Genomic DNA, 21,508 nt, shown 5'->3' on the forward strand with positions numbered 1-21,508 from the left:
GGTTGAAGGGGCTTGGGGGGATATTTTAGGGAACAGGAACTCCAAGTGGTCCTTTCCCTGAATCTTTGTCTAACTCACTTGGTGGTGGCGGCAGTACCCATCCAAGGACAAGGAAGGATTTGGGCCTTGGGGAAGTTTTTAACCTAAGCTGGTAGAAATAAGCTTAGGGGGTCTTTCATGGAGGTCCCCACATCTGTACCCTAGAGTTCAGAGTGGGGAGGGAACCCTGACATCCCCTTACCCAAAATGATCAGGTGTTTCACAGCACAATATGGGACAATGGCACTTAGTTGCAAATCCAATTTAATGAAATATCCTACAGAGTGATTTAATGGCTTGGAAGGTGGAGGCTGGGTTTACCTATCTTTTGTTGATTAGCTCTCAGAGATATATGGAGAAGAGGAGAAAGCTCCTTGGCCTCCATTGCAGGCAACATGTGCTGGACACTGATTGGAGTTTCTAAGGCACAGCTCTGCACTGGGCTTGCCCTTGAGGAGGTCAGGGTGAGTGGCAGGCATGGTTACTCCCTGAGCTCTCTTATGTGCATGGTGTATGTTCAGGTATACAGCATTGTCTGTGGGCCAGTGGGGAGCAAGAGTTGGGGCCATAGCTCTCATCCTTACTGCACTCTTTCCTGCCTCACTGGGCTGGTGTGCACGTCCAGGGGCACATGGAAAGAGCAGGGATTGATTTTCTCTCGTGTTTATGCAAAGTGTGCAAGGTGGTACAGAAGGAGACTACCTTCATCCTTCCAGATTGTATTGTGCACACAAGAGCCAAGTACAGGGGACGTATGGTCGAGGTCTGCATACAGTTTTCTTCAAACCTCAGTTTATTTTGTAGTTCTCTTTGGGATTTCAAGTCAAGTCTGAAGACTGTGTACACTGTGCTGTAGTCTATCACTTTTATTTATTTCAGTGCTTAAAGAAAGCTGGTATAAGAAACCCTATTGTGGGTCATATTGAATTAACAATATAAAGAGACCATATTTTAAATAAGAGGATAGAGTTATGGTTGAACTTCCAGTCTAATTTATGAGCTTTCTTGACTTTAGAGAGGTTCATTTCAACCGTAATGTTGCATTAATGCTATTTTTTAGTTTGTTCTCTGTCTGTGTTTCTGAGCCTGCTGCCCACACATATACTTGATGGTGGATAGTTAAAGTTAGGCTTTGTTTTAATCAATGATGAGCACAAAATGAATTCACATGTGAGCCGTACATAGCCATCATCTGAATGGAAATTCCATGGTATTGACTAATCCTGTGTACAATATCAATACTAGAAGAAGGTTGTACTGTAATACAATGGAAGAGCATGCATGATGAGCACCACTGTCCTCACATGGAGGGTCCGCCTGCTGAAGTGTTTGTGACTATGTCACTCTCTGGTTGTTGGCTCCCAAAAAGATAAACACCTTTATACTAGTGAAAACGACCAGAGTTTCTCCTATAGTCTTAGCCGTGGAATTTAAGGGGTTGGTTCTAATCTCATTTAGACTCAGCTGTAAATCCACTGGGGTAAATGGAGGTACATTAGTATAAATCAGAACAGAATCCCAATACTTTTGTTTATGGAGATGATCCTGAGTGCGAGATCTCATCTGTGGATGGTTTATCTTGCATACATGTACTGTCTACAAAAAGGCATCCAAGGTTCCTCATGACCTATCTACAGAGCAATTGCTAGGTACAGTATTTGATTTTACTTAGAGTTACACCTGTTATTAGTATATGTTGCAGAAATAATATGATTTACTGATTTTTTTTTGTTTTCTGCTGCTGTGTCAGCAATTGTTTTATTCCAAGTCTCTTTAACAGACTCTGATTATGTCTGCTCCTAATGTAAAAACTCAGCAGCTACCAGAAAGGGAAATAAAAAATAAAATGAAGTACCCACTATGATAATTTAATGAACACAAACAAGGAGTATTTTCCTCAAATTTTTTCCCCTATCTTTAACAACAAAGATACTGTATCAGTGCTGAAGCTTTGTCATAATAATTGTTTCCATTGTGTAGCATCAATTTAAATTTTTCCCTTTACATAAAAAAATACACTGGGCTTAACATTTATATAAATTTAACTGCACACTATTGTGTCAGTCCGGGAAAACAAAAGTGAAATAAGAGTTCGGCATTTTAAATATAATATGGAATATGTAATAATAGAAGTATTTAAGTCTGTCAGGCTTTCAAAAGTCACTGTGAGATTACCAAAACTGGCTGGTGGTGTTCTATGGCTTTTAATTCGTGTTTGTGGTTCAAGTCTGGTCTGTTTTTTAATGAAGACTTAGAAGGTGGCAAATATTAATGAGGGCCAGATCCTCAGCTGGTATGAATGAGCATAGCTGGACTGATATCCAGCTGAGTGTCTGGCATATAAATCTTCAGGTCATTTTTGTTGTATACCTTGTACTGTATTTTTAAGAAATGCTGGTTGTAAAGAGCTGTATTTCCCCTACATCACTAGTTCACCCCTGAAGAGTCTTCTACGATGTTTTTTCACCCTGCTATCTTAAAGGCCCTAAATCACAACCACCATTCTTCTAACTCAGGAAAACTGGAGGGGACTTTGTAATCTAACAGCACTGCACCTTAATCTGAAGGGGTCACTGTTGAGCAACACTGCAGCACTATCTCTTGCTTGATGGGGCAGAAAACCAGCCCATTTCAGACTAAAGCTGCTTTTCATACTGACAGGTTTCAGAGTAACAGCCGTGTTAGTCTGTATTCGTAAAAAGAAAAGGAGTACTTGTGGCACCTTAGAGACTAACCAGTTTATTTGAGCATGAGCTTTTGTGAGCTACAGCTATGCATCCGACGAAGTGAGCTGTAGCTCACGAAAGCTCATGCTCAAATAAACTGGTTAGTCTCTAAGGTGCCACAAGTACTCCTTTTCTTTTTTCATACTGACAGATCCTTTCCATTCCTCTTATTTTCCTTAGCTAGAGAGGGAGGGATCAAATTCTCCTTTCATTTACACCAGTGTGGGGCAGGAGTGATACTATTGATTTCAGTGGAGTTACTCTGGATTTACACTGAAAGCAGAATTTAGCCCATAACTTTTACTTGCAGTAGCCAGTGGACAAATGCAAACTGGACAACAGCTGGGTATCAGAGCAACAGGCTGTCTGATGAGCCAGCTCCACCGGCTGACTAGAAGGGGTGCTGTTCTTAATCCCAGCATAGTGCACAACAGCTGCCTCCGCTGAAGCAGCCAGAATTCCTTGGGCAGGGGCTTCTTTTCTGCTGGAGAGCACCTGGTACATCCAAAGGAGGAGCATATCTCAGGCTGCTGCTGCTCTCAGTACAGATCATGTGCATTTCCCCACAGTTTCAGCAGCCTCACTGCAGGATCTCTCCCCAGCCCAGCTGACAAACACAGGTGGAGCAACTCAAGGGGACACAGACAGGTTGGGGGAAACCTATCCCCATCCTCTGCTATAGTTCCCAGCCCAGGAACCCTAAACAACTGGACTGTATCTCCCCAGCTGCTTCCTAGGACTTCTTCCCATGTTCCCAGCCCCCTGGCTGCCCCCCACTCTTTACAGAGTGCTGACTTCCTAGGCTCATCTCCCTGAACTCATCCTTTGATCTGCCAGGACTACGCTCCCTTACTGAGCTACAGACTGCTCTTATTTCTTCCCTTGCTGACCTGCTCTTAGTCACCTGACCCTTTATCACTCATTAGCTCCACCCAAGGAGCTGAGCTAAGTATGGTACAGGTGCAGCTGAGTCCCAGTCCCCTTAAAAGGTCATCTCATCCTCTTACAGATCTACTTTGCCATGGGTAGGGAATCTGGCTCATAAAAATACAACCAGGGATCTCTAAGAGGGCCTTATTCTTCCCCTCTACAAATCTCTCTCTTCTCTCTGCAGTGAATATAACTCCCCTGTTTCGCATGTTTTCAAGCTACTCGCTGATGTTATTTTAGCTGCTTTGCACTTGCCAGTCCAGCTGTAGAGCTCTCCCGGGCTGAGCACTTCACGCCAGCTTTTCCTCCACTCCCTGGCATACTGTACATGCAATGGATCACTTCTAAAGAGCTACAACTATTATGCAATTCCAAGGCTCATTTTCTGGTATCAATATCAAAACCTGACAGATGGCTGTCAGTGAGACCATTCGTAAATGATGCCCGTGTAGGATAGAGCGGCTCTTCTTATTAATTCACTGATTTGACAGCAGCCTTCCAAATCTCTCCACTAATGCCAGTGTGGCTGTATGTATCAAAGGTAAAAATAGGCTGTGGCACCATTTATACAAATTTGGGGATCTACAGAAAGACACCACTCTGGAAATAGTTTATTAGGAGAGCTATACAGGTTACCAGAAACATTATTTCTTACAATTCTTGTTCAGATTTCTGGCAGTCCCTATAAGCAGATTGGTCAGGCTCGGTTTGACTTAGTAATGTCACTGCACACGCATGTTGTGCTCAGAAGACCATGGGCTAAATCCAGCCCTGTTGTAACTCCATGGATTGCAGACTCTGAAAGCATCTCAGTTTGTAAGGGCTCTTTTGAAAGTGACTGTATGGGTCTCAGCTCATCCATTGCAGAAGGGTGAAGGGAGAAGTTGAGCCTACTGGGAGTCAGATTGGTGGTTCCAGGGAATTTAGATACTGCTGAGGCCAAATCTCTATTTCAATGTGCATAAGGATGCACTTGCACTTTTTTCATATGGACAAAAGAGATACACTTTCACATATGGGTCTTAAAGATCCCACAACACTTTTCATATAACAAGCAGCGGGTTGAGATGCTGTCCCTGTTCTGTTGCACAGTTTGTTGTCTGTCTGGTTGCTGCCCTTCACACCACAGGAAGTGGACAAGATAAGCATTCTTGCATCTACAGAGCCAAACTTTGGCTTTTATTGGTAGGGAACCTGGGAATACAGTGGAGGGGGAGCTGTTGTGGCTGAACAGAGATAGTCTAGGTAGGACAAAGGCAGGGTTCCTGTGCAGGCACATGAGTGGGATAGAGGGAGGTTTGCAGAATGATCTTCCCCCTAGCCCAATGTACCTGTGTGCATTAGCCAGAATTTTACCCATAAGTTTTAAGAGTCTCCAGGCTGCTAGGTGCTGTATACATGAGAGTGGGTATTCGTGAAGCTGAATTGACCGAAAGCAGTTAAGAGGACAGATAACTCATGAAACTGGTGAATTTAACAAGCATTGTCCCGCTTGAGGATCTGTGAACTAAAATCAGGAGAGAGAGAGAGAGTCAGAAGCAAACATGAAAAAGCAAAAGCTAGGAGAGCAGGTGGGCACAGAGAGCTACTTCAAACATGGGGTGCTTAGTTTCTTATCAGAAATTGAAGCGACATCTCTTATCTCACACCAAAATAAGAGACATGGTCATAATGTATCTGAAGCAAATGTAATTGCTTGGTTCTGAGGAAGGCAGTTGTGTGTGTGTGTGTGTGTGTGTGTGTGTGTGTGTGTGTGTGTGTGTGCGCAGTTAATAATTTGATGATGGTTAAAGGTGCTGTATTGGCAGATCTGGAGATTAAGGTCTTCTTCATCTGTACCATGGGCAGCAACACTGCAAGTTTCATTCCTCACCTTGACTCTCAGGATGCCTGCCACTTGCCTGAAGGGACTATACCTCTGGGAGTTAAGTAAGAAAAAGATATTTTTGAATATCATCCAAGAGAAAGGAAGTCAGACACTATGGTGATGGGTGGCAAAAGCAAGAACCTAGATAGACCAAGTGAGGTTACTGCTCGCTGTGATGATGACTCTGTGACATGAATGCTTGTTCAGTAGGAAATGGAGCAAGAACACCAAGCCCATTTCACACTGGCCATAAAGCAGCAAGTGGGTGGGATTAACTTTCGGATGTTACTGAATTGGGCTAGATTAGAAATAACAATTTAGAGGCGAAAGGTTCTGTGTCCCTTTGCCCTTGAGTAATTCAGTCCCCCATCCATTTTAGGAAAATGATAGCTCAGGAGTATTGATGGTTTGTTTGGCTAAACCCGAGGCAGCAGGCTGCAAGGCATGCTTGATAGAGTGCTGTATAGAGAGTTAACATTTACTTCTATCAGATAGAAAACTTGATCTGATTTGGGAATGGTTGTTTATACACATCTTGTTTTATATTTTCTTCCATTGGGGGTCACCTTCATGCATTCCCACAAGGTTTCATTAGCAGCTGAACAACTCAGAAAGTTATTTGCTGTGATGGGAAATCTAACATCGTTTGTGAGACCCAGGCATCCATCTCTGTTCATTAGACTATTTTTTAAGCACAGCCCTTCTTACTTATTTGTGTTTTCAGCATATTCCCCAGACAGACCAATGGCCTTCTCCCCACCTTCTTTTCTCATGCAGACTCTCTTAGTTCTGATTATCTAGCTGTCACACAAGGTGTACTGTGTTGTGCTTAAAAAGAAACCCACCATCTACAAATCATCAGAAGAACAGAGGCTGAAATTCTGTCTCCTGAGTAGACTTAGGAAGTTGTGAAGAGCAGAGGAAGGAGTCCCACCTTTTCCAAAACATGGCTGCCCACTACTGGCTGATAACTGGAAGGTAATGGAGGCTGCATCCATTTTTTTGCACAGTACATTCACATGAAAACTCAATATTATTTATTTTTAAAAGCCAAACTGAAGCTTATTCCTAGCAACTAGCTAGCTGGATTAAAATAACATGTGATACAGTATTAGAGCAGGGGAGGACTGAATGAACCAAAAAGTGAACAAAATATGGTACACTTGGTACATCTGCAAGACATTTTCATATTCCTGTGAGACACATACACAGGTGACACGCCCATGAGCAAATGCAGCGAAAAATAAAGGGAAGCATAGTGGCTATAAGCCAATGCCTGCACTGTGGGATAAGGAGGGGTTGACTCAGCTGCAGCTGGTACTAAACAGAGGCAGTGTGCCTGAGGCAGACACAGTACCTCTGTGAGTCACAAGTCTGTTGGCCCCTGACATACCCAATGTACACTTCTCCCCATGTCAGACCTGCTTTGCTGAAGGAGGAAAGGGTCCATGACCTAATAGTTCCACCCAAACATCTCCTCTGTCTTCCACCTCCTCTCACTTCTGGCACCGCTTACTTATGATGTCCTAGGCATGTCTACACTGCACACTTAACCAAGATCTGAGTGCTCGGGTTAGCCTAGCCCAAGTATGAGTGTTCCCAAAGTCCTATTTGTGTCACTGTGCCTTCATTGTTTCTGTGCTCACCTGTGTGTGTGGGTGTGTGGGGTGCTTATCCGATGGCTCTTTGTTCTGAGATGCTCTAGGATTCTTTCCCAGTTAATTATACCAAGTGTGGGATAACCTCTCTGTCCCTTTGGGGGAATTGTGGGAACGGCACTGGAGGACTATCAACACTCATGTCATCTTGCCTGCATCCTCACTACAAAGTGGGCAGACTCCAACCTGAGCTAAAGGCTCAGGCTTTAATCAATACCCCAGCTGTGCAGGCAAGCATGGGTTCAAATAATTATATGCTTGAGGGTGTGTGGATGGTACGGGGTATCAGGAAAAACTTTTAGAAGCATGGGCTGAGATGACATTTTAGACATAATCTTAGTTTTGGAACAGCTTCCAAGCATCCTGACTCTTCTCTTTCCAGTGTCTTCTGAGGGTCTCCATGGTCTATGAAGACTTCTATCACTGTATTGTAAACTCTTCCAGACAGGGAATCTGTGCTTCTGACCCTTTACCTGCTGAGCAGTATTCTGTAAACCTACCTTGCCACGTAAATAACAATAACTATTCTTATTGGAATTATTGAATTTCTGCCAGCTACATGGAGCAGAAAAGGTTGGGCTTTTTTGTGAGATTGTATTTACTTTCTGCTGTCACTCAAGTCCCAAATGCCATGGGAACAACTCTGCTTCTCACTGCTTCAGCACTTTCACGTCTAGCTGGAACCCAGAAGTGTGGTGAAAAGTGGTGGAGGGAGATAAGAGTTCTGAATGTTTCTGACCACCATGACCACCACTAAAACTGATTTAATCTGGAGATTTGTGACTCCTTATCCCATTATCAGTCCCCTGCGTCCATGCAGCTTCCAGAGCAATGGGACAGCGTGACATTAGAGAAGTTTCATGCTAATGGAGAGTACTTATAAAATGGATTATTCTCCTCAATACTGTGATGTATCCTAGCATTTTCTGTCCATTTCCTGTTAGTTAAAATGGCACAGAGTGCTGGGATTATACCTATTTGAGATTCAGATTAGAGATTCAGGAAGTGAAAACATCCTTACACTGTCCTACTGCTGATCTGGAAACATCACTTCAGTCTGCATGGCTCAGTTACACCTTTGGCCTTTCTGCCAGTTGTGACAGTTTTTGTGATGTGGAGACTTGCCCATCAGACATGGTATAGAGGGGAGGCCAGAGCTTAACAACCCTCAGATGGAGATAATTTTCAGCCACTATTAGTTTGCCCTAGACTGAATGTCAACAGGACCTAGAAATGAAAGGCTGTGTTATCCCTTAACTAATTCTGTAAGACATCCACTCCCACAAGAGTGTCCGTAGATTGTTGCTTTTCAGTATGTGGACACTCAGACAATTAGCATATTTGGAAGAATAACATGGTTTGTAGATATGTAGGTGCACTGCTTGAGAGACACATTTCAAATTTATTTAAATTTCATGTGGAGATAGACAGTAGTGTCCCTGCTAGTCATCTTCCTTTGAAAATTGCTCTGCACTATGAGGCTTCTGCATTAAAAAATAAACAGCATCACTTTGCATAACAGGAGCACCTTGCATAAACCTTTGTTTAGTAAATTACCACGTATCCTTTACACACATGATGCACTCAAAACCAAGGAATGTGTGCATTAAATTTGAATAATGGACTGAAATAAGATAATATCTCTACACTGACAGGATCCTATTAACCACTCGTACACCTAACTATTCTTCAGTGCATAATTGTGTTCTTTAAGGTAAGGGTAATGGCAAGACATCTAACTAGGAAAGGGATACAGGTTCCAGAAAGTAACATCTGATTGATGTATTTGACAAACTGGTGACAAAATTAAGTTTTGCTCAGAACAATTTGGGATAATTGATTTGGTTTATGACTTTGATCAGAATGTAGACACACACAACATTGCTTCATAATGTCATGTTAATTGTTCAAATTGCCAAGAGAAAGTGAGAATGGAAAAAAATGGTTATGAAAATGGTTAATTAGAGAATTCAAATGGAGTAGATGAAATACCCCTGTCACATTCTGCGGTGCAATCCAGACCAGTGAGGGGTTGTCTCACCATCTGCCCTGTAACCGTGGGTGCTTCACAATGCTTTACTGTTGTAGATCTCAACATGGGCCATTCCCAAACAGCCTACCAACATGCAGGTCTCACCTGAAATTTCAGAGAAATACTCTGGTTCATTTGCTCCTTGAAGGAGACAAAACACACCAGTTTGCCACATTAAGTGGAGCTGACATTCACTTTAGTACAAACACAGCACTGTTAGTTTAGATTAATAGTAAAACAAAATATAGAAGTCTGAAACTTAATCTAGCAAGTTTTAGTTCAAGGCTTCATTCAAGATGGCCTTTCTCACGCACAGTCTTCCAGCAAGATGGAGAGTGACTCTCTCCTTTGTCAGGATGTTTGCCAGAGGCCAAAAGTTGCTGCTGCCTTCATCTTCTTTGTTGAAAGAGATATTTTGGGTTTTTTTTGCCCCTTTCTTTTATACTCCAATGAACCTCTGAAATGGATTCTGCTGAAGTTTATCCCTCAAAGTAAAGTTTATTCTAGCAGTGAGGAAGGCAACATGGAGTCTGGTGGTGAAGTAGGCTCCATGCTCTTCCTTTCCCCCCAACTTGTGTTTGATGTAATGGAAATTGGTCTGTTTCTGCCATTTCCTCCTACTGCTCTTGATGGTCTTATTACTGATATGCAAACTGAGGTAAACCCACATTCCTTTGTTTAGGGTAGTCCACTTAACAACTTTTGCCTGGGCTGTCTGGTTTTGAAAAAATAACATCATCTAGGAGGAATTTATAATTTTACATATAACATCATTACATACATTTTGCCATGATATTATTGACCAGTGAGTTATTAGTTTTCAAATACCACCTTACAAGGCATGTTCTGTACAAAGATTTTTACAATACTCTACGGTGTGAATACAGGGGTGCTTTTGGTCACAACCACTTCTTCTGCAAAGCCCAGAAATGCTATCTAATGCATATCAATAAAAATGCTGCCACTGAAAAATTATGGACCTGATTTTGTAATCTTAATCAAGCCTCCAGTTTTCTACCCACAATTCATTGTAGGTGCAGGTGACAGAATTGGGATGTCTGACTTCCTCATCAGTGGACACCTCTCTTTCTGTCCAGCACAAAGGCTATTGTGACAAGATGTTATGCTTGAACAGACAGTCCTCAGAGCTGTGTGCCTGGAGGCAGATTATAATCAGCAGAGTGTCCTTAACTCTAGAATTTGCTTCTCTTGTAAGCAAAAGAAAACTAAGCTAATTTGATTTACAGAGCCAGACTGTGGCTAACTCTTGCATGGATGTGCAAAGCAGGGGACACAAAGAGCTCTGCTGAGCAAAAGTGTGGCTTCCTGCTATCACCTCCTGTGGTAAAAGCCACCAAAATAGGGGCAGGGAGGGGGTGGACCTATGGCTATGAATCCTCTCCACACAAGACAAGAGAAGGGAGTGCAAAACTTCTTAAGGGATGGCACAAAGCAAGCCGAATATGGAGCCATAATTAACTTTGATCCCAGAAGTTTGGTGGTAGGGGGTTTGTTTCTGGGAGGGAGAAAGTGGAGTCTATTTTTAGTTAAACACTGGGAAACTAATGTTGTTGTATTTAAAACAAAAATGTGTTTCTGTGGCTGACAGGGAATTGTACTGGGCACTTTCTTTGAAAATTAATGAAAAAACCCCAGTACTTGAGCAGTGTAGTGTAGCAGCAGTTCTGAATCTTTGACATATGCTTCTGAACCTGAGCTCAGGAGAGTGAATGTAGGAGCTAGTGGAACTGTTGTGTTACACGTGCTGATTATTAATTCAAATTGAAGCGTTTGTGAACAAGTGAGATTCTGGTGTACTTGGGTAAGTATTGTTGGACCCAAGCAAGTACTGAACTTGGTGCAGTGATATCACACAATGCATGGATAAGAGCATAGAACTATAATTTTAGCTCATTACACTCATTATTTGACTTTGTAACTTTTTGGCTATGAGCAGCTCACTAACAGGAGCTGTCAAGGTTCCTTCCCCACTCTGAACTCTAGGGTACAGATGAGGGGACCTGCATCAAAAACCCCCTAAGCTTATTCTTACCAGCTTAGGTTAAAACTTCCCCAAGGTACAAACTATTTTACTTTTGTCCCTGGACTTTATTGCTTCCACCACCAAGCGTCTAACAAAATATAACCGGGAAAGAGCCCGCTTGGAAACGTCTTTCCCCCTTCAAATCCCTCCAAGCCCTACACCCCCTTTTCTGGGGAAGGCTTGATAAAAATCCTCACCAGTTTGCATAGGTGAACACAGACCCAAACCCTTGGATCTTAAGAACAATGAAAAAGCAATCAGGTTCTTAAAAGAAGACTTTTAATTGAAGAAAAAGTAAAAGAATCACCTCTGTAAAATCAGGATGGTAAATACCTTACAGGGTAATTCGATTCAAAACATAGAGAATCCCTCTAGGCTAAACCTTAAGTTACAAAAAGACACAAAAACAGGAATATACATTCCATTCAGCACAACTTATTTTATCAACCATTTAAACAAAACAGAATCTAATGCATATCTTACTAGATTGCTCACTGATTTTTTACAGGAGTTCTGACCTGCATTCCTGCTCTGGTCCCAGCAAAAGACACACAGACAGAGAGAACCCTTTGTTCCCCACCCCCGCTCCAGCTTTGAAAGTATCTTGTCTCCTCATTGGTCATTTTGGTCAGGTGCCAGCGAGGTTATCTTTAGCTTCTTAACCCTTTACAGGTGAAAGGGTTTTTTCCTCTGGCCAGGAAGGATTTAAAGGTGGTTAGCCTTCCTTTTATATATATGATAGGAGCCTAAAGCTTCTCCAGCGGGTTTCAGGAGTGTCTGATGTACGCCAGATTATGAAAGGCTCAGTATAATGAATGGACACTGTCATGCTGTCTGGAATGGTTCATGACTGTGACAGCCAGTCTCAGGGCAGAGGCCCCAAACTGGTTGTATGTTCTATAATTAGATTTCACCAACCCAGTAACAAGTGTGAACTCTTGAATCACTACAACGGTCTTACTAACGAGTCACCGACAGTCCCCTTGGGCACTCGAGTCTATCTGGCTACCCAGGCAAGATGGACTTAGTGATAGTTAGCTGCTATACACTAAAGATCACAAAAGATTCAGGTTGCTTCCAGTCCCAAGAGACCAGATCAATTTGTTACCCCAGATCAATTTGTACCTTAAATCTCATGCCAAAGACAGCACTTGTAGCCAATCCTAGAGTAAATCAACTAAAGATTTATTAACTAAGAAAAGAAATGATAGAGTTATTTACAGGTTAAAGAAGGCAAACATTTATACACAATGAGTAACAGTCTATGATTCCAAAAGGAGATAGAGTTGCAGCAATCTGTCAGCACTGAATATCTTTTAGGGCTAACCCAGGTTGACCCTAGGGTTCTCTGCTTCTGTTTCATAGCTCCAGCCCTGTGAGAGTCCAAACAGCAAAAGAGATGAAAAACTTTCTTGTTCACTATCTTATTTCCTTCTTCCAGAATTCAAGCTGATGGGTTGAGCCTTTTTGCACATAGCCTCTTCATGAGTATAAGGGGCAATTAACAAATTCTTTGTATTGTGATGTCCCACAAAGGCCCATTTAGTTTTGATATCATTCTCAGTGAACAGGAGATGATCCCTACTGACAGTTTCAGGGCAAACATTTTTTACCATCAGATAGGAAAAACTTAAATATTACCTTATAGCATGTGATAAAGATATTATAAGTAAAATTAATGCATGCAGAACTTAGAAGTGTTTCAAATTCTAAAAGCTAAACACATTGTTGTAAGTCTAATACCCATCTTACCCATACAACACACAGAGGAGCTGGACTGGTTTTCTTCAAAGAATTTGCCAGTGCTTGGCTGAGGCCTAAAGACTTGGCAAGAGCTGGCACCTGGTTTGTCAGCATCACAGACATATTCATTGACAAGGGACATTTAAAAGGATACTGCCTTGCCTAGCTGTGAGATCTCCTACCTAAGGAAATGCTCACTCCCCCCCTCATACTTGGCACCACTGTTCCCTCTCATTTTTGACAGGCTGTGTGCGCAAAAAATTTCTTCTTTCACGCAAATTTTTGTGTGCGTGGTGTTTCACCGTGTGTTTGGGGTTTAGGATCTGTGTGTGCGCGCACATGCGCCCAGCTTAGAGGGAACAGTGCTTGGCACTTACATTGCCTTGCAATTCTAGCTAATTTCTGCAAAGACTTGGTTGTTCAATAAATGCTTTGATTGTGGGTGTCCAGCTTCAAAACAGAAGATTACACAGTCATCATCACAGACATCCTGATAGGGAGAGTGAGAGTTAGAGAAAACACTAAAAATCTTACATGATGTATTAAAGGCACTATAAATGCCAGGGAATCTGACACAGCCTTTTACATTTGAAGTGCTGGATTTATTTTGCAAGAAAAAAACTACCAAGGTTTGAGGAGTCCTTTCCTTTCTTTCTTTAACAATAGTTTATGTAGAAAGAATCAGATTAAGTATTTTTTATGGAAGCTGGAAAGCTAGGTATGTGCAAGATTTATGATTTATTTTGTAAAAACATTTTGTATTTTGGATGGCAATAGGTCCTATGAATGTGCTAGAATGAGAAAGCACCTTGTTTTGTTTCATTTAACTGAAAATCAATAAATAGCTAGTTTTGATATACCATCTTTTATCAGCCACCTGCCATGCATTCATTAAATATCAGCTTTATTTACTTATTTTCTTTCTCAGGTTAAAGAATTAGTTCCTCTGTAGAAACCTTGAATCAGGGATTATAAATGAGTGTGGCATAAGGCGATTATTCCTGTGCTTTTCGGGAAAAAACCATTGTAGTGTCACTCTGCATACTGGTTTCAAAGATGTTGGAAAGAAGAGGTGGAATGGTGTAGCTTATTATATAACACATACACATTCACTAGACAATACCACATCCTCATTCCTTACTGAGACATAGCTTCCAATGACATGCCTAAGTAAAGACTGAAAGATTTGGCCCATAGACCAATTAGCAAGAAATCAGATTTCCTGGTCTAGGCTTACCTATTTTACAAATCACACTAAACTTCAATATGCAGCATATCTTTTCCCATGATCCCAGTTAAGTCCCATGGTTTCTTTCAGGAAAACAGAAAAACAAAATGCGAAGTACCTAAATAATGTAGGAGCCTAAGTCCCATTTTTAAAAATGAGTTAGGTACTATAGAGCCTAAATCTCACAGAAAATCAATGAGACTTAGCCACTTTCAAAATTTTTACTCTTAATAAACTGTAAGAAAATGAGAAATGATCCCCATCCAAGTACCTTGCTATACAGAAAGAACACAGTGGCGTCATACCTGCTACCTACAGGGAGGTGAAAGAAATTTGGTATGCTGAGCACTGAAATAATCTTACTGAATATGAGAGGATTAAACAATGAACATTGGTGCACAACCCCCTTTAACGCCCTGATCCAGCAAAGAACTTAAGCACTTGCTTAATTTTATACATGAGTAATCCCATTGAAGTCAGTGGCACTAATCATGACTTTCAAGATAACTAGGAGCCCAAGCACTTTGCTGGTTTAGAGTGTGATTCCTTGATTTGAATGGTTGTGGCAAACAGTTATCTCTGATGGAGAAAAGGAAAGATTCTTGGAGAATTTGGTTATGCTTATCACCGAATGACATTCCGTGGAAAGTCTTTTATTACAACCACTCCACCTTGCAAATACCAGGCTGTGTGCAGTGTGATTCTAAACTCCTATACCCACTAAGTAAATACATGATTTCACTAGCTTTTATTGGTCTCTCTAAAAGGCAGAGAAAATGACCATATTCCACAGTCTCTGCTAATCTTTCCCCTTAATTAAGCCATTAGAAAAAGTTAATGTTCACTGCCAGCTTTTGTTAAAGAGGGTTGTGGAAATAGAACCCGTGGGATGCTTCCTCTGAGATTTACAATATACTATAGCTTTAGTTTTCGGAGGGGGTGATATTAAAGTCTCTGCATGTTTGCTCAGAGGGAGAAATGTGTCAAAGTACATGCACAGTCTTGTACCTAAAGGCCTGATCCTGTTCCCACTGAAAACAATGGTAAACCTTCCATTAACTTTAGTGGGAGCAGAATCAGTTAAAGGATTACCATGTGGTTTTAGGAAGCTTGTTTCTAATTATGTACCCCTGGATGACATTAAATGATGCCTCAGAAAGTTATGCGTGGGTTTAGTTGAAATGTAACCTTAAATAAATGTTTAAGGTTATATTTGTAATTAAAGAGTTTTGTTGAGCCACAATGGATAGGATTTGGGTGCATGATATTTATCTGTTTAAAAGTCTGTATGTAGTATTTTAAGTATAAGTGAATTACAGAGCATTTTCTGTGAAATCTGAGAGTAGAAGAAACAGCAGGAACACAGCAAGAAAACTAGAAAAAGAACTGAAGTGGACTGTTTAATAGCTAATTAGAGTAATATGCGCACTTCTAGTCTGCATCATTAGAGGCACCATATCATGGAGCAGGGATGTAAGAATTCTCTCTACAGCTCATGTGCAACTGTACCTGGAATGCTGCATTTATTTCTGGGCATCTCCAAGTCAGACAGCTAGACAAATGAGAGGGTATTCAGACAGGAGAACAAAAAATGTTAGGGGGCTATGGGGATCAACTTATTAGGAAAGATTAAAAGAGATACTTAGGTTTCGCTTGGCTAAGGTGGAGACATAACAACAGTCTAGAAATTAGGAATGTCTGAATTCATTTGCCTCATTTTGAATCCATTTGAATATTGTGGGTTCAAAAGTTGTACTTAAACTCAAGTGCATCTCTCTCCCCCACACATTTGGACCAACATAGTTTTAAAGAAGTTCTTTTATCCTTAGCACATGGTTCCCTTTAATTAGAAAGACATGATTTTCTTTTTTTTTCCCCAATAGAATCATACTTGAACAAAACTCAGATGACAACATGGATTTAAATTGCATGACAGACTCCACGTTGTTTTGTGAACCCAAGAAAGGGACTTGCAAACAATCTTGCCTGATCCATATTTGACAGCGGCCCCTTTATTTCAATGGGAATGGAGACAGAAGACAGTGGAGTTTGCCAGCTTGCCAGTTAACACCAGCTTTGTATCTGGCTCTGCATTCTCTTCTGAGCTCTTCAAGTGGCTCTTACAAGGGAAGGTTGAGGCACATTTGTGAGGCAGGATGGGTGAAACTTGCAGTGCTAGTCCCTGGAGTTGTCATTCTAACACCTTTCACCAGCTCTAAATGAACTTTAAAAAGAAAAAAAAAAAACAACCCAGTGGTATCCCTTTAAAATACAAAGAGTTACAACATTCTGTTCTCAAGTATTAGATTCTAACAATGCAACAGATTACAATAATAAAATGACAAAGAAAAGCACACTTTCCACTTTGCAGTCACAAAAGCATTCATCAAATACAATACTCTCAGCAGAACAGAGGCAGGGGCTCTTTTTTAAGATAAAGATTAGCTAAAAACAGTTAAAATTCTTTTCAAATATATAGATCTCTACAGTGTGGGCTCTCTGTACAAAGATTCAAAACATAAGAACAATAGAATAAGATTCATTATTATGGTTTTCATCAAAGATGAATTCTTATACTGCTTTCTAAATGAATTCAACCTTGGGAAGTAGTCCTCCTTCTGCTTAGTTAGCTCAGATGATATTTGCATCTCAGTCCTGAGTATGAATGATTAAGGTCATGTCAAGATGCCTTGGGACAAATCAAGCTCTGATTTACACCCTAAGGCTATGGCTACACTACCGATTAAGTTGAATTAGCCACCCCCTGAGTGACATAACTTATACCGACTTAAGTGCCAGTGTGGACAGTAGTAAGTTGGCAGGAGAGCTTCTCCCGCTGACAGCTATGACCACTCATGGAAAATGGAGCAATTAAGCTGATGTGAGAGCTTTCTCTTGTTGGTTTAGAGCGGCGACTCAGCTGCGACACTGTAAGCTCTCTAGTGTAGCCATAGCCTTAGTAATTCCATTGACATAATTGCCTGAGGTTTAAATCAGGTAGGATTACCCCCCTTAAATTTGTAGTGCCTTTGACAATTAGCTTAAGGCATCTTGACACTAGTGGCGGATTAGCCACTGGGCCCCTGGGGCCCAGGCGCAGGGGTTCCCGCCAACTAGAGGGTCCCCCACTTCTGCCGCCTGGGGGGTGGGGCGGGGGAAGACCCCACGTCCCCTGACCTCATCCCCAGCAGAAGCCACGGGCCAGGGGAAACCACCTCAGGCTCCCCATCCTACCCCATTCCCAGGAGAAGCCATGGGATGGGGGAAGCTCCCCTCCCCACAGCAACCCCCCCAACCCCATCCCCAGCAGAAGCTGTGGGATGGGGGAAGCTCCACAATGGCCCCCGACCCCAGAAGAAGCCACAGGACAGGGGAAGTACCCACAGCGGCCACCCGACCCCGGCAGAATCCACAGGATGGGGAAGACTTCCTGGCAGAAGCCCCCGGGTTGGGGAAGCCCTCCCAGTTGCTCTCAACCCCATCCCCAGTAAAGGAAGTCCCAGTGCCCTTTCCCCATCCCCTGCAGAAGCCCCGGGCTGGCAGGGGAAGCCCCTATACCCGACCCCACTCTCTGGCAGAAGCGCCGGGCGTGCAGAGTGGGAGAAGCCCCAGCGCCCTGTCCCTGGTCCCCTGCAAAAGTGTGGAGTAGCGGGGGAAGCCCCGGCACCTGGCCCCTGCTGCGGCCCTGGGACTGGAAGAGCTCTTACTCCCCGCAATGTGTCCGGGACCGTGGCACGGGGACAGAGCTTCTCTGGTCTTGGGCCACAGTGAGTGGGAGAGTGGGAAGAAAGGAGTAAACGGGTTGTGGGGTGGGTGGAATGGGGGAGACTCTGGGTGGAACAGGGGCAGGGTCCTGGAGAAGGGGCAGAAAGGGGTGGGGCTGTGGGCAGGGCCACAGGTGGAAGGGGTGGAACAGGGGCAGGACTGCAGGTGGAAGGGGTGGGGAGGGGTCTCCCACTTGTTCTGGCCTAGGGCCCTGGAAAACCTTAATCTGCCTCTGCTTGACAGACTAGCTGTAGAGGTGAGCCTGAGTTCAGACGTCTGGATACAGCTCCAAAGTTCAAATCTTATATTCCAGAGTTTAAATTTTATATTCCAGGTTGGATCCATCTTTAATTACTTAAATTTAAGGGACTAATTCTGATCTCACTTACACTCTTGATTTACACCAGTATAATAATATAAATGAAATCAAGATTTGAGCCTGAAGGTTACTGAGGCCAACATTAGGTGAACCTCACAAAATTCAGATTCAGCAACCATAATTTGGAAAAGCTTTGCTGAGGCGTTGTCTTCAGTGCAAAGCTAGCTCAAGTTAAGTACCTTTGTATTAACCTAGTTCGAGTGAGAGCAGCCACACTGTGAAATAACCCTTGGGATACCTAGAGTGATTGTGTTAGCAACTGACAAGTTGTGTTAACTCATGTTTTAGCCTGGTGGGCCAGAAAACTTGAGTTAAAAACACCATCACACTTGAGTAAAGGGTTTTTGTGTGTGGACGGGATTCAAATTAAGGGCCACACTTGAGCTAAATCTGCCATGAGGACAAGTCTGATCTGATCCTCTTGTATCTATGACACTGAGCTGGAAATCTTGTGAGAACAATCTTGCTTATCAGATTTCTAGTATTTATTTTGTTTGGGCTGGTTTTGCCACCTCCACTTCTAGCTGGGACTCTGTAGTAATGGCTTGGAGAATTGAAAGAAAAAATAAATGGGTAAAAAAAAAAAGAGTTGTTCTTTTTCCAGCCTCAAATGTTTTGGGTGAAGGCTCATGAAGATTGTTATTTTTCTGGACCGGGTTTCTCATCCTAAATTGGCATGAAGAAACAATCCTTCCCTCTTTTCTAACATCTTCTGTCTAATGATCTCAAATAATAAATAAGGGTATGTCTACACTGGCAGAGTTACATACTGGCAGTTACAGCGCTGCTTAGAGAGGACTGAAAGGAAACTGCTGTTGTGTGTTCACACTGTCAGCTGTCTGTGCAATAGCGCGTTCACACTTGTGGCGCTTGCAGTGGTATTTGGAGCGGTGCACTCTGGGCAGCCATCCCACAGAGCATCTCTTCCTCTTCGGCTGCTAAGAGTTCTGGGAAGGCAGAGGGGGGTCACGGAGCATCCTGGGTTCTGTCCCAATGCCCCGTGATGCATTGCTTCACATCCAGCAATCCCTGTGCTTCCGTCTGCATTTGGTGCCATCTTTCAATGGTTTGTGTACTGTGCACCCTGCCTCTTCTGTGTGCAGGAATGGATCCTGCACTGTTGACCAATATGCTGCTCGCTCTCACTAACACGTCACGAGTGGCAGTGGAGTTATTCCTTAAACTACAAAGGCAAGAGGAGTATGACATTGATCTTGCCACACGTAGTAGCTATGACACGAGATTGCTTGTGGCATTCACGGGGGTGCCTACCACAGTGGAACGCCACTCTCTGGGCTTGGGAAACAAGCACTGAGTGGTGGGATCACATCGTCATGCCTGTCTGGGATGACGAGCAGTGGCTGCAGAACTTTCGGATGAGGAAAGCCACATTCATGGGACTGTGTGATAAGCTCACCCCAGCCCTACGGCACAAGGACACGACAACGAGAGCTGCCTTGTTGTTGGAGAAGCGCGTTCAGAAACATGCCAGCCACGCTCTGGCTTCCGGTCGGCATAGAGGCTGGAACTAGGTGCCTGACCCCCTGGCTTCAAATGGTTTCCATTATATACAGGGTTTACAGTTTGGTTCAATGGCTCTCAGCACCCCCACGATACAAATTGTTACAGTACCCCTGCATGCAGTGTGACCCCAACACATTCCCAGTCCTGGATTTCCCCTCCATAATGTGTGTTTTGCACTGTCCAGCCCTCTCTTGGACAGTCCAGATATATTAGGTCCATTGCAGCTCTAAGGGGATCAAGATACAATAATTTGTCACCTTAAGTGGAGTTACCACACAATTTACCACACTGGGTTAGTTTTGGTTAAAGAATAAAACAAGTTTATTTAATCACAAAGAGATAGGTTTTAGGTGAGTATAAGGCATTAAAGTGAGAAATGTTTACAAGAGAAATAAAGGTAAAATGCTTCCTAGTATTAAACTTAACAAAGTAGACTTGGTTCAGAGAGAAATTCTTACTGCAGGTTTTCAGTAGCATTGGTGGCTAAGTTTCAGAACAGATCTGTTCCCAAGGTCTAACGGCTTTTTCTTTTGTCTTCTTATGTGAAAAGAAAGAGATGGACAGGGAGAAATAACTTGGGGTGTTTTTTGCCTCTGACTTTAACAGTTCAGTCACCCTTTGAAAAGCATTTTCCTGAGCGTGACCCCTAGTTAAAGTTATTTCCAGCTGAGAGCAAGGAGACATGGAGTTCGACATGGAGGAAGGAGGCTTCATGCTGTTTGTTTTCATCTGTGAATGCTGAAATGCAGATTTGCTTTGTCTTTTTTCTTCCCCCTTTCTCTGTCTGAGACTCTGTTTACAGCTTACATGCAAATTGTGGTAAACACACATCCCTTTGTTTCAGACAGGCCTGCTTGATGAGGTTCAACAAGGACAAGTGCAGAGTCCTGCACTTAGGATGGAAGAATCCCATGCACCGCTACAGACTAGGGACCAAATGGCTCGGCAGCAGTTCTGCAGAAAAGGACCTAGGGGTGACAGTGGACGAGAAGCTGGATATGAGTCAACAGTGTGCCCTTGTTGCCAAGAAGGCCAATGGCATTTTGGGATGTATAAGTAGGGGCATAGCCAGCAGATCGAGGGACGTGATCGTTCCCCTCTATTCAACATTGGTGAGGCCTCATCTGGAGTACTGTGTCCAGTTTTGGGCCCCACACTACAAGAAGGATGTGGAAAAAATTGGAAAGATTCCAGCGGAGGGCAACAAAAATTATTAGGGGACTGGAACACATGACTTATGAGGAGAGGCTGAGAAACTGGGATTGTTTAGTCTGCGGAAGAGAAGAATGAGGGGGGGATTTGATAGCTGCTTTCAATTACCTGAAAGGAGGTTCCAAAGAGGATGGACCTAGACTGTTCTAAGTGGTACCAGATGCCGGAACAAGGAATAGTGGTCTCAAGTTGCAGTGGGGGAGGTTTAGGTTGGATATTAGGAATAACTTTTTCACTAGGAGGGTGGTGAAACAACTGGAATGCATTACCTAGGGAGGTGATGGAATCTCCTTCCCTTGAAGTTTTTAAGGTCAGGCTTGACAAAGCCCTGGCTGGGATGATTTAGTTAGGGATTGGTCCT

The 21,508-nt window shown here is 42.8% G+C and overlaps 1 long non-coding RNA gene across 2 annotated transcripts in view; it reads left to right on the top strand.

Moving 5' to 3' along the window:
- The first annotated feature begins 427 nt into the window (after positions 1-427).
- LOC122466363 overlaps positions 428-21,508 on the top strand; it is a 28,555-nt gene continuing 7,474 nt past the window's right edge. Inside the window, exon 1 of one of the 2 annotated variants that reach the window (XR_006291793.1) lies at positions 428-503. This is a non-coding gene — a long non-coding RNA (uncharacterized LOC122466363). Of the gene's footprint in view, positions 504-1,576; positions 1,689-21,508 lie in introns of those variants that run through there. The other variant, XR_006291794.1, reaches the window with a different exon arrangement.

Source organism: Chelonia mydas, chromosome 6 (genome assembly GCF_015237465.2).
Source record: "Chelonia mydas isolate rCheMyd1 chromosome 6, rCheMyd1.pri.v2, whole genome shotgun sequence".
Taxonomy (NCBI): domain Eukaryota; kingdom Metazoa; phylum Chordata; order Testudines; family Cheloniidae; genus Chelonia; species Chelonia mydas.